This window comes from Motacilla alba, chromosome 9 (genome assembly GCF_015832195.1).
Source record: "Motacilla alba alba isolate MOTALB_02 chromosome 9, Motacilla_alba_V1.0_pri, whole genome shotgun sequence".
In the NCBI taxonomy this organism is placed as follows: Eukaryota; Metazoa; Chordata; class Aves; order Passeriformes; family Motacillidae; genus Motacilla; species Motacilla alba.
The window spans coordinates 5,781,449-5,797,436 of NC_052024.1; the positions used below are offsets into that span (position 1 = coordinate 5,781,449).

The 15,988-nt window shown below is 46.7% G+C and overlaps 1 protein-coding gene across 7 annotated transcripts in view; it reads right to left on the reverse strand.

Annotated features, from left to right (window-relative positions):
* Positions 1 to 11,052, reverse strand: part of MAP3K13 (mitogen-activated protein kinase kinase kinase 13) — a 73,515-nt gene extending 62,463 nt beyond the window's left edge. For 3 of the 7 annotated variants that reach the window (XM_038145538.1, XM_038145546.1, XM_038145542.1), the window contains exons 1-2: positions 11,006 to 11,052; positions 2,277 to 2,391 (exon numbers count right to left, since the gene is read on the reverse strand). The gene's annotated coding sequence lies outside the window, so the exon portion shown is untranslated. Of the gene's footprint in view, positions 1 to 2,276; positions 2,392 to 4,041; positions 4,119 to 9,579; positions 10,567 to 10,972 lie in introns of those variants that run through there. The other 4 variants (XM_038145540.1, XM_038145539.1, XM_038145541.1 and 1 more) reach the window with 4 other exon arrangements.
* Positions 11,053 to 15,988: the final 4,936 nt, after the last annotated feature.

The following is a 15,988-nucleotide window of genomic DNA, read 5'->3' on the forward strand; positions in this document are numbered from 1 at the left end:
CTGGCTGCAGCAGCTGCTGGAGAAGCCCAGCTCACAGAGCTCCAGCCCTCCCTGCAGATACCCAGCAGGAACAAACTGCCGAAGGCTCCAGTGACAGCTCTGAACACTGTGTGCTCCAGGGCCCCCATGGGATGCACTTCCTTCCCATGTCCTGTCCTGCAGGAGGGATGGAGCTGGGGCAGGCACCACATCCAGCCCACAGGCCATCTGGCAAGGTGCCTCTGATCAAGAGCCAGGAAGCCGAGCTGTTTTACTGGAAACATCTCCAAGTATTTCCCAGCTACCGTTGAAAATCTCTCCTCGAACAAGGCTGGAACAGCCCCTGGCTCCAGTGCAGGTGCCTCTCCCCAGCTGCACACCGTGAGAAGTCCCTGTGCTGACAAAATCTGCTGGGGTTGTGATAGCAGCTAAGAAAACAGCGAGTAAACAACACACAAGAAATAAGAACAAGTACTCAGAGCAGGAATACCAGCACAGCCTGGTATTTACTTAATGACTCATCCAGAGGAGGATCTGTCCCTTTAGGCTTATGGCCAGCATGAGAACAGGTAATAGGAGAGCGTATGAAATCACTGGAGCTCAGCTCCTCCTGACCTCTGAGAACAAAGAGACCTTAGAACAGCAAAAAATATCCTCTTTTCACTCTTCACTCTGTTGCACAATCTTTCTCCACAGAGTAAAGTTGCACTTTTTACAGACTGGGAAAGGAGAAAGCAAAATGCAGAGGAAGTATTTCTGCTCATCCACACAACAGCAAAACACAGACTACACCAGAAATGGTATTTCCCAGTGAGATTCCCTAGCTTCACAGGGGTTTTGGCAAAAGGTTCACTGGTAACATCTGAAGAGGACACTTGGAAAACACAAGCACTTAGGAAAGACAAGAGAGCTTTCAGAACTCAGTCACACCTTGTGCTTTGGGGCTTTCAGGTTTCCATCCTTTTATGCAGAACTGTGCAGATCATACCAGACACCAAAGACCACCAATGAATGTGAACAGTATTTTTCTCTCCAGCTACAAGACTTTTCTTCCTCAAGTAAAATCCCTGACACTGCATCCTCTTGTACCTGTCAAGTCCTACATTCCTGAGAGGCTCTCCTGCTACCAAATATACAAATGTTCAAGGAACTCACAGGGCTAATGAGCTTCAATTCTATGAAAGCACACGAAGAGTTCACTCTAGGCTGAACTTCTACTGGGATTCTTTCCTCACATGTAAAAGCATTTATGTAAAAAAGGCCTGTGACATCAGTGCTGAACATTTTCAAGCAATTTCTGTGCAGGCAGAATGACAACTGACAACCACCTATTTTTCACCCTTAATACTCCACTACTGTCTTTGAGTTCAGAGCTACTAGTTGTCTCATGCCAAAAAAACAGAAAAAAAAAACCCAAACAAAAACAAAAACAAAGTAGCCATCAGAAAGGCAAATTTATGAACCTAATTTAAAAAAAAATAAGAATTAATGCTGCTAAGTAGGCAAATTTAGGCCTACATAGCTCATGACTTCTTTTTATATGTTATTTATTAAAGTAAGAGTAAAGTCTAAACCAAGATATTTTAAACCTTAACTGTCTCAGAAATGCTGGTTTTATTTCAATGTTGAGTTCAGGACTTATGTAACATTTCCCATTTTGATTTCTGTTACTAAAGGATTTTAAAACAAAACTGTACGGTCACTGCCTTCAGCCCTAAGGGGTTGAGTACAAAAATAACATAAAAGATATCACAAACTCTACAAAATACAATTCTGATTTAATTTCATTCAAGCATTATGTTCTTTACTTTGGGGAAATTACTTTATCATCTTTGATAGCAAGCACTCTTCTGCAGCTCTTCTGAACGCTGAAAATATCATTTGAGGTACAACTGGAACAAAACCTGAACGTGCCTTATGTAATTTAATACCCTTGCCAAACTAAACCAAAGTTTGTCTTGCAAGCTTAACTTTCTCATGCTGCAAATAAAACACCGACATTTTCTCCACTCACCAGAAAATATCCGTGTTCCCAATGGCTCGCCTCTTTCACTAAGCACTCCAGCTTTTTCAAAGGCTTCTGAATCAATGATAATTCATTAATGAAAAATATTCCCTGCTTCCTCCCCGTTTCTCCTGGTGATAAAATACACATTTTCACAAGCAAGTTTCCATGGGTTGTGCCAGCCCAGAGAGGAAGTGGAAGTGTCAGGCCAAGCTGGAATGAGGGTGGACCTGCCTTTGGTCAAGGCCCAAGACATCAGGCAGCTCATCTGTCACACACAAAACCTACTCACCTTCAGGACAAGTTATTTTCCAGTAGGAAAGTGTGAAAAGGCTCATTTTGGAAGATGTAATGGTCCATCAGTTTTTGTCCTTAACTCTCTTTGCTGTTCCTCCCAAAATGGTGTTCTGGAGATATAAAAAGAACTTCAATTTAAAATACAGCTCAGATAAACACTAAATTTTTCCTCCTTTTTACCAAGCCCACTGAAAGGTCACCTGAAACCCATCTGATGATCCAGTCACTGAATTACTGCTGTCTTATCTTAAAGGAGGCTGTAAGGAATTATTTCCTCACCCTTGCCACCCTCACAGCCTACACATCTACCATCCACAGTAGCACACTGAGAATTCATCCTGAAGACTGGGAACGGGCAAGGGACTTATTTAAAGTCATGCTGGTGCCAGAACTGAGAATTAATCTGTGTTATCAGAAGTCCCTTTTCACCTTGCCTGCTACATTTGACATACTGACATATATTTATGAAACTCAGGTTTATCTCCAAAGCATAAACACTGAACTGTTCTGCTGAATTTTGCTACAATTCCCTCAATAACAGATTACCCTCCTTCTCCTCACCATAGACACTTGGGTCCAACTGTGCAGCACAACCAGGGCACTTCTTACCCTGCTTGGCACTAGGAGGAGTCGGACATATGTTTGCAAAATTAGGCTGAAAAGGGAAAGCAAAAGCACTGGGAGTGTAAATGAGTAAATGCCACGTTAGAAGCAATTTCCCTGGCAGTCCCATTTCACAGCCAAAATAATTAGATCACTAGCAAGAAACATCCCAAGTAGCTAAACGGTGTGTTATGAGATTAACCAAGGTCACTTCTCTTATATCTGGCTTTCTAAAAAGATGTCTCCCCCAAAAACTTAACCCTAGGGCTTCATCCAAATTAAAAATTCACTGCTGATGTACATCAGTACAAACCAAATCAAAGTATTCCAGAGCCTGCCAAGTGCTGACTGCCCAAGGAAAGGCCACATGCCTTCTAAGTGAGAGAAATCTCCATTTGAGAGCCACCTAAACTCTGAGACTGCTGCTGCTGCTGGGTGTTCAGAGATAACTGCCAACTCATTAAAATCCCACATCAGAAGTTTATTAAATATGCAAACATTAATGGAATTGGACTAGCAGCTACTAAGGCAGATAAAATTTCAGCGTGGCGCATCCCACAGTTCCCGTTATCAATGTTGTTCCTTTTGGAAGCAGCTGTCAAAGAGTCACAAAGTTGCTCAAAGCAGTGAAACCCTTCAGCTCTTTCAGATTACTCAGGTCACCCTCTGAATGTTCCCACTAGCCTAGAAAAGACTCCTGCTTCCCAAGAATTACAGCTCAGTATCTACTGTCCATTTCCACTTTCACACTTCATTGTTGGAGATGCAAAGTATCCCCAAGGGTTTTTCTCCTTTTGGGAATATCTGCGGGACAAGTCCCATGCCTCTTTGCAAGCTCACAGGTATAAAGGTTTTACACATATCCCAAATTCACAGTCCTTGTCAACTTGCTGCTGGATGAGCTACAAAAGGAAGAGCAGAGTGCCATACAGACAACAGGGATTAAAGGAAAGCTTAAAAAGCTGCTCTCCCGAACTTCAGGTGACTCCACACATGCAGGTGTGTGTAGAGCCCTGCTTGGAGCTCCTTCTTTCAGCTCTCTCAAACACAAGCATCAGTCCCTCACACCATTCCCAGTACATTTTGCTCCACAAAATGCAGTTTCATTCCTGGGTTACTCTGCAAAGTCCCGGTGCCTGGTGAGTGTGTCAACAAACCTCCAAGGTTTTGCTGTAGAGTGACATCAGACTTGGAATCGTTCTTCACTAATGCTATCAGCATAATCTGAGTCAGCCTGAGAGAAAGGAGGACAAGAAATATCACTCATCACAGAGAGAACAAACAAGCCCCTAAGAGTTCCTAAGGTGCCTGCAGGTGACTGGCAAGAGCCTTGCTCTCTCAGTAGCTTCAAAGAATGTCTGGAAGATTTAATCCTCTAATTATGGAAAAATAAGTGTGGTCTAGCACCACCTTCTTGGAGATGTGAGGTTGCAGCAAAAAGAAGGAAATGAAATCTTGGGGAACAACCTTGGAAAAAGCATGATTTATAGGGGAAGAAGGGAAACGAAGGAGTATGAAGCGACCTCCAAAGAAAACACTGAGCTCATTGAGCTCAAAGAGGCTGAGCAGGTTCTTTCCCAGCACCTTTCCTGGTTCCAGTGACAGTCTGGAGAAGTGAGGGCTCTTGTAATTGTCAACAGCTTCCCAGAACCAGCACGTGGGATGCAACACTAAAATTTGTGTTTCCTTCAGTCCGGCAACCATATGGGCCTCTCAAAATAGAAGGTTCAAGGATGCCTTGGCCAAGAGGGATCAACAAAATCCCCCATCCATCACCTGATGCAACACCAGGCATCACATGGTGCAGAACCTTGAGCAGCAGCCAGTTTGAGGTCAGGCACACAATAGCCTCCCACTCCAAGAACCAGGAAGCCAGGGCTTAGGTTTAGATGTTTTAAAGAAAAACCAAATTATTTTGGAAATTAAGGCAAAGAGGGACTTCAAGGTAGTCTGGGTTCTGAAAAGGGTCCTGACAAAATCTCACATGGGTTCTGGGGACTGATCTTCGCTGCTTCAGAAACACAGAAAAGCAGCCAGCTCATGGCTGGCCCCAAGGTCAGCTACTCCCTGACAAAGCAAAGGAAAACCCATACAAATCCTTTTACCTCTCATGAGACATCATGATGATTTTCTGTTGCAGATGGCACATTCTGGCCCTAGACACAGGGAAAAATGACTGTGCAAACATTCCCTAAGGCTCTGAGCACTAGGAGGCTTCTCCACAGGTGTGTGCTCTGTCAACTGCCCATTTGGTCAGTCCACTGAGCTCCTCAACTTGACTGCACTACACAGAGCACATCAACAGTTTGGATTGTCTCTGCCCAGAGAGCTCCTGCTCGCAGGAACATGCGATGAATGACTGAACACTGAAATAATACTTGTAGCTTACAGTCAGCACCCTTGCTCTGCCCACCAGGCTGCAGGAGGAACCTCTACCCATGAGAACACACTAAATCAGTTAACCAGCAGCAGTAATTCCTTCCAGCACAGACAGACAAGCACATTGGACACTGTGCCTTGGGAAATGTAAATAACCCATTAAAGAAGAGCTCTGTTCATAAGGAAACCAGGGGGGGCACAGTGCTCTGTGTCAGGTATATGACACACTGACCTGTGCCCAGGGACACAGGAGTCATTCCAGCAACTGCTAAACATTCTTATTCCCAAAGTGGTGTCCCAATGCTGCCAAGCAACATGGTGAACTTTAGCATCCAGGTTGTAAGGAAAACAGGTAGAAAACAAATGATTCTGTGAAAACTCAGCCATCCATCTGCCACCTGCTGAGGGCCATGGCACCACCAGCATGAGAGCCCAGCACTCTCTTTCCTTCACCAGCATGGAGGTGTCAGGCTGACCTGAAGGCAGCAGCAGCACTGGGTACACAGCATCAGTGGGAAACTCCTCTTTGAGGGATACCTGAGTAGCCCAGACACAGGCAAGGATAACATTGCAAGGAAATTTCATCCCCCTTAGCACTGAGCCATCCTGCCACAGGCCAGAGGTCACAACTGTAGTGGCACCAGCTAAGAGTGACAATGGAACCTCACAAGACAGGCTGGCACACTGATCTGGAGATGTGGATGCTGGGGACAATGCCCTCTCTCCATGAGTTGTAGGGCAAATCTGTTGAGCTAAGATAGAAGCAACCAAAACTCTCAAGTCTCTGAAATGTGGACAAGGTGTTTCCTGGCAACAGCAACAAACCAATGGAGTAAAATGAATGTTTTCTCAGCACTTTGCTGTCGGGTGACCTCACTACCACCCTTCTGCAGGAGACAGGATCCTCTGTGACAGAACCACCAGCAGCAGCTGACCCAGCACAGTGACCAAAGTTGACACTGCTGCACTCCCCTCTGCTCAGCTCCAAGGTTGGATTCCTGACCACCTTCTCCCCGAGGGAACTCCAAAAATAGCCTCTGCTCACTCAAGGGAGTCCATGCCTGAATAAAGCACAGGCAGAGGCCTTTGTTCACAGCCCACACCACTGCAGCTCGCCTGCTCCGGAGGTGGATGCGAGGAGAAATGTAGGCCACACATGCAGGGAAAAAGAGACATCCAGAGCTCAGAGATGCCAGAGATCCCACTGGCAGAGTCAGCAAGTGAATGCCCATTAAAACAGCCTGCAAGTGCTGGGGCACACTTAACACGAGCCAGGCAGGCTAAGGGCAAAACACACCTCATCAGAAAGTTAAAAACGTGTGGGATATTTCCCCCACTAAACTGCCTGATGACTCATTAAAGAATATCTTTGTGATGTAACTATTCAGACTTACACAAAGAAGCCTTGTAATTAGCTCTCAAAGTAATCCTCTGGCCACCATCTGGAGCTCAGCCTAAACCTTGACCTCAGTCACAGCAGACAGGCACACATCCGTGACACACACCTGACAGTGAGTCACACTGCTACACCGTGTTCACAAAGTGGAGCAAGTTGACAGGAATGCTAAAAACTCAAGCCACTTTTTACTCCACAGGCTCTTCAGTTCATATCCATCACACTGAAGGAAATGGTTTCAAAAATATAAAGTTAAAAGCAGGAGTCATCAACCCAATCCTGCATCTAAAGCAAAATTTTTCTTCCATCGAAACCTCAGTTTATAGTAAACAAAGCTGACACATGACATACCCAACCTTCTTCCAATAACACAGGAGGAAAATCTTCCTAGAACCAGATTCTGACAGAAAACAGACCTACCACAGATATAGAATAACTTATTCCCCCAGGTATAAACAGCTCAAAATATTTTACTATTAAAGGATGGCAAAATTCTTTTACCTAAAGCACCACAGATGACTGGATGTTCTTTTTTGCTAAAACCTTCTGATTAGTTTGAAATTCCTGCTCCCCACAAGCAAATAAAATCTAGGATGCCTACCACCTCTTATAAAGCCTCTTAGCTAAAGAAAAATTAGTTTTCTTTAATATACAGCTCTATGCTGCTTTCTGAGCTCCCCATAGCAAAGCAGTCAAGAACGATACATGCCACATCACCAAGAACAAAATTTATCTTGTCAGTCCCAGAGGAATGCTATTGCCAATGAAGTTTAGCCAGCAGATTTTAGACTTTTTGTAAAAAAAGCCCACAAGACAAGGAAAGACGAATGGAGCAGGCTGAAAGTGCTGAAACAGTTATTGCTTAGTTCATATCTGAGAGCAAATCTCTGCAAGAATGAGAAATGTTTATTTTTTCTAGGGATCACGTGTCTATAAAGCACAAAGAGCCTTCTGTAGTAGAAGCCATGGTCCCAGAGCAGAGACCTCCTACCAGCTGGGCTCCTGGCACACACAATTCCCTCCAGCTCGAGGGACGGTTAAATACAAATAAGAGCAAGATTAGAACAGACCAACAGACGTGGCACCACCAGGAGACCCCAAATTCCAGTCATTTCACTGCAGAGAGGCACACTGGGGCTGTCACCACCGCCAGGTACAGATGCGGTTGTCTCCTCACATCATGCAGACTCCCAGCCCTGGACATGGGGACACAGTGGGGGGGTTCTGAGCCTCCTCGGGGACCACCCCACAGCCAGATTGGCTGCAGTTTGGCAGGGGGCGGTTTAAAGTGATTTTTTTTGCCACAACACCTTCCTCATGGCTGCGGTTTCAGCAGGGATTGCTCAAGACCAAAGTTCTACACAAGTCAATATTTAACCTGAGCTCTGCACTGCTGAGACCCACCTGGAATATTGGATATAGCCATTTATTAAAGCTTATGCTGCCATTTCTAACAAAAATAATAATAATAATAATAAGTTATCTTCTTCATGAGAACTGGTGAAGAAAAATTCTACAGGGACAGCAGTTAGAGTCAGCAGAAGTAATTTTAATAAGGGACTTAAAGGAAAATGCTTCCAGGAAAGGAGATCTAAACAATGGGAGGTGTACACTGCAGAGCAGGTTCAAGGCAGGTCACACAGCAAAAAGCATTTAAAGCCAAACCACACCAAGGTCTGGAAATTCAGCATTTGTCCCAGAAGTAGTATTTTAACATTGGAGCTAAGCCATTAATCTATGTCATAAAGGCTTATATATGTCTTGCACATCACAAGGAGAAACATTTATTCTCCACTAATTACGACCTGCTGTACTAACGCAGACTTTAAAATAACACAATAAACAAAAGTGATTTTTTTCCAGGTCAATTGTTCCTAGTCATAGTGAGGGTAAGAAAACTGCTTATATTAAATAAAAATTCTCTGCATGCACCTGATATAAATTTTTGCCAGTAGTCTCACCTTTTATCTTTTTGGAGAGCTTTCTGCTCTGAGAAACAGCTGTTAACATACAAATCAGGCCAAAAGTGAGCAACTGAGAGTAATTCCTTCTTTCCTACATCTGTTTCAATTCTTTATCCACCTGTTCTCTGTGATTTCTTTATTTGTTGTTAGCAGTCCCACTTTTACATTTAGCAAAAACTGTTTTTGTTCTCTAAACCAGAACATCTGCTGTAGCAATGAGTCCTGTGCTATTATGGGTAAAAATCACCACAGACAGCATTCTAAAAATGCCCCAGTTCTGTATTTCTAACCCTTCACAGGCACCAGTTTGGTCAGCACCCAAAAGGAAACTTTGTCAGGAAACAAAAATATTTCTGCTGGCAAAGAGTGGAAGGCAGAGGCTGAGGATATTAGGAACACCTGGAAATAAGGAGTAATGCACAGCTTTCATCCCCAAAAAAATCCAAAACTAAACAACAAACACCACCAGAAAGCCAAACCACAAACACCAGGACTGTCCAGCAAAGCGCAGCCTCAGGGAACACTTTCAGGAGCAGCTTAGCTGGTTTTGGTCCCTGTCACTGCCTCTCCCTGTTGGATGCACAGACAAACAGCTCCACGGATTCAATTTCCATATGGCGCTAATTGCCAGTGGCTTTGGCACGTGAATCCAGCCCACCACACCACCACTTACACCTGCACTTGAGGAGCAAGGAAGACAGACAAGCAGAGGGATGGAAAAAAAGGTGCACAGGGCTCCCCTTTCCAGCAGTAATATAATATCAAACCTGTTCCTGAAATTCCATGCTTCCAGATCCATAGAGTTACCACAAAAATGCAAGCTTTCACAGCCCAAACACCTCCTTAGAGCAATCAGATCATGACTCCACTCCATCTTGGAGTGAATGCAGAAAGTATTTACCTTTATTTTTCTGCTCTGCTTTGAGAGTGAGACCAGTATACCAAGAGCAACCTACCTCTGAAGTAGTAAAACTACAGGTTAAAAGAACAACTGCAAGTGAAGTCACAGCAAGGTCTCAGCACTTTCCAGCAGCAAAATTCCCACAGAGCTCAAATGAGGGGGGAGGCAGGTTCCTGTCTGTTTTATCTAAAGGTTTTATTTCCATTGCACTACACCTGCAGGTGTTACACCCAATCGCCATCCGTTTAGCAAAAATGAGGCACAGTACGAGATTGTGCCTGGGGCAGTGCCCTTCCCTACAAGGAGAAAAGAGGAATGGTTTGCATTGGAAGGGATTTTGAAGCTCACCTCATTCTAGCCCCTTCCACTATCCCAGGCTGCTCCAAGCCCTGTCTAACCTAGCCTTGGACACTTCCAGGGCTGGAGTAGCCACAGCTTCTCTGGGCAACCTGTGCCAGAGCCTCACCACCCTCACAGAGAGGAATTCCTTCCCAATATCCTGTCCATCCCTGCCCTTTGGCAGTGGGAAGCCATTCCTCTTGTCCTGGCACTACAGTTCCTGCCTTCCCTCGTTAACTTAAGAGCTGCACTTCTCTGGGCTAAGCCACATAGCCCAAGTGAAGAATCCACTGAACTCATCCCATCCACTCTCCCACACTTCTGCCAGGTGACAGAAGCATCAAAACTCCTACATTTCTTTTTTTTTACTGGAGAGGGCACAAAACCATTGGAGCCCGCTGGACTTTGTTGTTGTCAACAGTCCCCAGACAAGATCAGGACAGACAGCAGAGGCTTAGCTCCGGCGGGATTTGCTCCAGGTTGTCTGGCGACCGACTGAAACGCTTCCTGCCGCCCGGAAAGCAGCGATAACACCCTGCGACTGCTCACCTGCCTCTCAACAGCCACCGCCAGCACCTCGGCGGCCGCTCTGACCGCTCTCTTAAACTGGAAAAAGTCCCTTTTTTTATATTCAAATGTACAAGCGTGAGAGCTCCGCGCCTGCAAACCGGAGCGCAGCTTCCTGAGCACCCCGAAAGCCGGGCACCCCATTCCCCGAGCACCCCGTGTCCCTCAGCACCCCCATTCCCCGAGCACCCCGTGTCCCTCAGCACCCCCATTCCCTCAGCACCCCGTGTCCCTCAGCACCCCCATTCCCCGAGCACTCCGGTCACCTGCATACCGCATTCCCTGAGGATCCCGTACCCCCGAGCACCGCGTTCCTGGGGCACATCATTCCCTGAGCACTCCGTCACTCGGACACTGCGCTCCCGAAGCATCGCGCTCTCTGCGCTCCCCGTGCCCCGCTCAGCCCGTACCCCCGCGCTCCCCGTGCCCTGCTCAGCCCGTACCCCCGCGCTCCCCGTTCCCCGCTCAGCCCGTACCCCCGCGCTCCCCGTGCCCCGCTCAGCCCGTACCCCCGCGCTCCCCGTTCCCCGCTCAGCCCGTACCGCCGCGCTCCCCGTTCCCCGCTCAGCCCGTACCGCCGCAGCTCCGCGTCCCCGGCCAGCTCCGCCCCGCGCCGGACTCGCAACGTCACTTCCGGCAGCGCGCCGGCTGCGGGTGGCTTTAAAGCGAGGGCGGGGCCTGAGCAGTGTGGGTGGGGTGACGGGGCGTGGCCGCGAGCTGCAGGAGCACGGGCGGGGTCTGAGGGGCGTGGGCGGGGTTTAAAGCGTGTGGGCGGGGCCTGATGGAGCAGGAGAGGGTCGGGTGTGGGCGGGGTCTTGGGACATGGGCGGGAGGGTCTGAGGGGAGTGGGCGGGGTCTGATGGTGGGGTGGTGGCGTGGGCGTGGCCTGCGGCGGCGCGCGGGCGGGTTTTGGGCGGGAAGGCGTGAGGCGGCCTCGGGCCGTGCCCGTGAGGGGCCGGGCGCGGCGCGTACGGCCGGACCCGTGAGGGGCGGGCTGGTCGAGGCGGCCACCTCGGGCCGTCGTCAGGTGCTCCCGACGAGCCCTGGGCCGGGCGGGATGTGTGCAGGAATCCCAGCTGGCCCGGACAGGGCTGCCGAGAATTGGGACAGCATCACCTGCGTGGGCCGGCGCGGACAGACGAGCACCGGACTCGTGGCTGAGTGCGATGAGGCCAAACCACGACTCGGTATCTGAGGTTTTTTTCCCTGTTTTCGAGTACTTGGTGACAGTAGCCCCAATATTCTATAATATCGCCTGCCAGTTCCCTCAACACCAGGTTACAGTCTTGCCTGGACAAACTACATACTAAGATGCCAAGCTTTGACAGAAGCCTTTAACACTGTAGTTTACTGCTGGACACAAAAGAGTTTCTTTAGTGCTACATCAATGAATCTGGAAAGGAGTACAGAAAAACATTGATTACATGTATCTTTTTGTCATCTTCATTGACAATGCTATTTCTCCTTCCAGAAATATCTCTCCACAGCCACTCGTGTCGGTTTTATTGTGAGCGTATGAAAATTTAGGTCACAGCCTTCTGCAGCCACCACCGACTGTCTTTCTGTCCAACTCCTCTGGTTGTTCCAGAGTGTTGGATTGTTCCACGCGATGCCAGTGCAGCACAACAGCACCTTGAAATGCTGTGAGTGAGGGCTCTGTCATCCTTGTTCTTTGTCCTGTGGTGCTCCCAAGTCTTCTGTAGTATTCTTGGTTGCTCCTAAGGACAACTACATTGATTTGGTGCTCAGGGAATGAGATCCTTGGAGCACTAAGGAATTTTTCTGAAACTGCTCCAAATTTCCCTTCATGTTTCTGTTTTCTGCTTCAATAGCCAGTTTTATGGTGGGATAGGAAAAAGAGAGCAAATTAATAGGGCAAAAATGAGCACTAACATCCATTCACCATTCCTAGGCATGACAGCAAGCATCCTTTGCTGGCTTTGCTCTTTTATGGATAAAGTCCTGCATGGCTTGTGGTGATATTGTCCATTGTAAACCAGCACCTGTGATGTAAACACACACACGCACACAAAGGAAAAGCACAGCAATACCTGTCAGACAGCACTAAGTGCTGATGTGTGCTCTCATTTTAAAGAATTCTGGATCACGCTCCCAACTCCTATTTCTTCCCCAGTGGGAGTTGGAACAGCCCCATCCATCACGCCCTGACTTGCACACTAAGCAAGGAAAAGTTTTTGCTGCAGGTCACTGATGGTCTGGGAACAGTTTCTCAGAGAAAGTGTGGTTGCCCTGGAAATGTCCAAGGTCAGATTGGATGGGGCACGGAACAACCTGACATAGTGGAAGGTTCCCCTGCCTTCCAGGGGGGTTGGGATGAGATGGGCTTTGAGGTCCCTTCCAGCTCAAACCGTCCTGTGACTCTGTCTCTCCACAGCATTCCTGCTTTGTCAAGTATCATCCCACAAGGAAGGTCTCTCCCTGCACAAGCAATACCACAGTTTGCCAGGAGGTGTTGCTTTGCAACCACGCAAAAATCAGAGCTCAAAAGTCATGAGGTAGGCTTGTAATATTAAAAATAACCAACATATTTTGTTCTGGCAGGAAAAAAATCGAGGTTCTACCTCTGAAATGGCAATTTTTGTTTAAGACAATTTAGATCTTAAATGCCCAGCGTGGCACAGAGTGAGATAAATGCTGAACAGACAACCCACTCAGTGGGAAATGCTGTGAGTTTGTACATTGCCAACGTATCTGTCAGACCAGCTTTATGTGTGCAAAATTGTCCATGGCTTTGCGTTTGCAGGGCTGGATGCTAAAATGTACATAAATACAGACCAGGCTTGAGGCAGTGGGCAGCTTTAGAGGGGTGATCCTGGGTTTCCAGAAGCCAAGGAGCAGAGTACAGCCTCAGTAAGACAAAAATCCTTCAAGGCCAGGTTGAACAGGGCTTGGAGCTACCTGGTCTAGTGGAAGGTGCCCCGGCCATAGCAGGACATGGAGGGAGATGGGCTCTAAAGTCCCTTTCTACCCGAAGCAGTCTGTGATTCCATGCTAACAGCTGTCATGCTCACAGGGCTGTGTCGCTGCTCTCCACACCTGCACACACACACATTTTATCCAAAAACGAGCTGTTTGTTTCTAAGGGGGAATGCAGAGTTGGGTGTACAACTGTTCCCCAGCTGCATGGTAGGTTTTAAGTTATTAAATGTACTAACAGGGGCAAAGTTAACTATGTCTTTAATTATGCCCAGACTTACTTTACAAGACAAAGCAGGAAGCAAAGATTCCAAGACATTTAAAAACCTTTTTACTAAAGAAAAAAAAGAAAAAAAAGAGAGAAAAAAAAAAGAACCCCCAAAAAACTCCTCAAAGGATACCCAGTTAAGATGAAATGGTTTTTAAATATGTCTGTATCACATCAAGCTGAAATAACCTTCATGGCTGACAGAAGCTGTGGCTCTTCAGCAGAAATTTAAACTTTTAAACTCTGCAATAGGATGATTTTCCATGGCCACAGTGTGCCTTGCTCTGTTGTTGTAGTTATCACACTTGCTCCACCCGTGCCTTTGTGAGAGCTCTCTGTGCCAGCCCTGAGGCACCAAGCTCCAGCTCACTGAGGCTCCGGGAGGCTGAGTTTTGGAGACAGCTTGGAAAAGAAACTTAAAGTTATCAGAGGACACCTCCTAAGGGTGTGATAACCAAAGGAGACTTTGAGAACGATTTTGGGATCAAATGTTTACCAGTATTGGCTTTTACCACGCATGAGGGGGTCAGACAAAGATTGCAAAGGTTCCACAGCTCTTTTTACAACCGATATTTTTAAGGGGGAAAAAATTTTTTAAAAAAGAAGCCAAAACTGTAAAAGGGAAAGCAGAAAACAGTAGTTGGATTTAGCTGGCTGACAGCTCCAGGCTGTCATTTCAGCAGCAAGGTGTAATTCAGGCCTGCAGTTTAGACCAGCTGATGACAAGAACCAGTAAGTTTTCAGGATTCCTGCCCCTCTCAGCCCTGTGGCCATGGGCTTTACCACAAACATCCACTCAGATTGCGCAATACAGCTGATAAGACCTTCCATGTTCCTCAGACATCATTCCCACAGAAATACTCTGCTCCTGCAGCTGGGACATTACTGCACTCACCTTTTCCAGTCTCTGGGTGCACCTGTCAAAAAAAGCATTTTCCAGGAATTTTTGTTCCGTGTGAATAAGGCTAGAGCAAATCAAGGTGCTTCTTCTGGAGTACCTTGCAGCACTGATATACTGGAATAAAAATTAAGCTGAGGCTCCTATAAATAAAACACTTGTTTTTATCATTCGGTACTTCCTGAACAGGCTGATGATCCCAGGGGGCTGGGGGAGACTTGACAAATTTGTGTTGCTCCGGCTCTGAAAGAAGCAGGAATCTTTTTTTTTTTCTACTGTGGCACTTTCTGGGGGGTTCAGAAGACAAAGCACAACATTCACATCCATTAAAATCTGTCCTTTGGTGAATACCCTCATTCCCACTTCTAGGATTTGCTATTCCTGTCTTAGAAGCCTTTTTCCAGAGCTGGGTGCTAGGTGTATTTTCTGAGCATTGTCCTCTACTGTGTGGTCAAAAGATCAGTAATCAGAGGGATCTGGAAGAGTGAGATCTCTTCTTTTGGCCTAGGGCTAGAGAAAGCTGCCACCTTGTCCTGTGGTTCCATGGCCCACGCTGCTTTCCAGGGAAGCACAAACTTGCCTGGCAGGCCCTGCACAGCTTTAGAACAGCAGAGACCTGCACAAGCTCTTGGGGAACCACACAGAAGCTGCAGGAGCAAACTGGACCATTCTGGTAACATTTTGCCAAGGTGAAGTGCACTGACAGGCTCTGCAAGCTGCACCCCTCCCACGTGCAAGATCAGCTCAGGTGTAGCAGAGCTGCACAGCCCTGGGTCTGATTGCAGTGGAAACAGCAGCACTGGGAGAGGAAAACAGCCAGAAGCAAAACTGGGGCCTGTACCATGCACTTGTCTTTCCTCATTGCTTTGGGAGCTGGATTTGAGCTCAGGCCTTTGCACTTGGTCATCGCACAACTTGCAAAACTTAAAATTTCTCTGCTGGATACAGTGAAATGCATTTCTTCTTCTCACTACCAAACTCCATTCATTCATGTTGAAGGAAAAAGGGGGGAAAAGACAAGCATAAGGCCTACAGCCTAAAGTATTCCTTGAACTTTTCCATAACAATGTGGAACTTTCTTTTTTTCTTTTTTTTTTTTTTTCTATGAGCTCTCTTTTCCCAAGCACTGCTTTCTTCTGTGTTTATTTGGGCTTGAAATAGGGCTGGTTTATCACAACTGCAGCAGTCGTATTATTAAAGGACAAGTAGATCAGACCTGTAAATTATAAACACAAAGCACAACCTAGAGTGATCTTTGCTTTCATTCTGGTTAATAAAAATTTCAACAGACCAGCTAGCCCTCCAAGGCATCATTTACACCATTTTTATAAACTCCCAGAACACGCTGTTTACAAGCAAGTGGCAGAGTATTATCACTAGTTTTTGGGGGTTGTAACGTTATATAATAAATGCCAGAAGAGCTGTAGTGATCCCCCACAACAGCTGTAACAATAA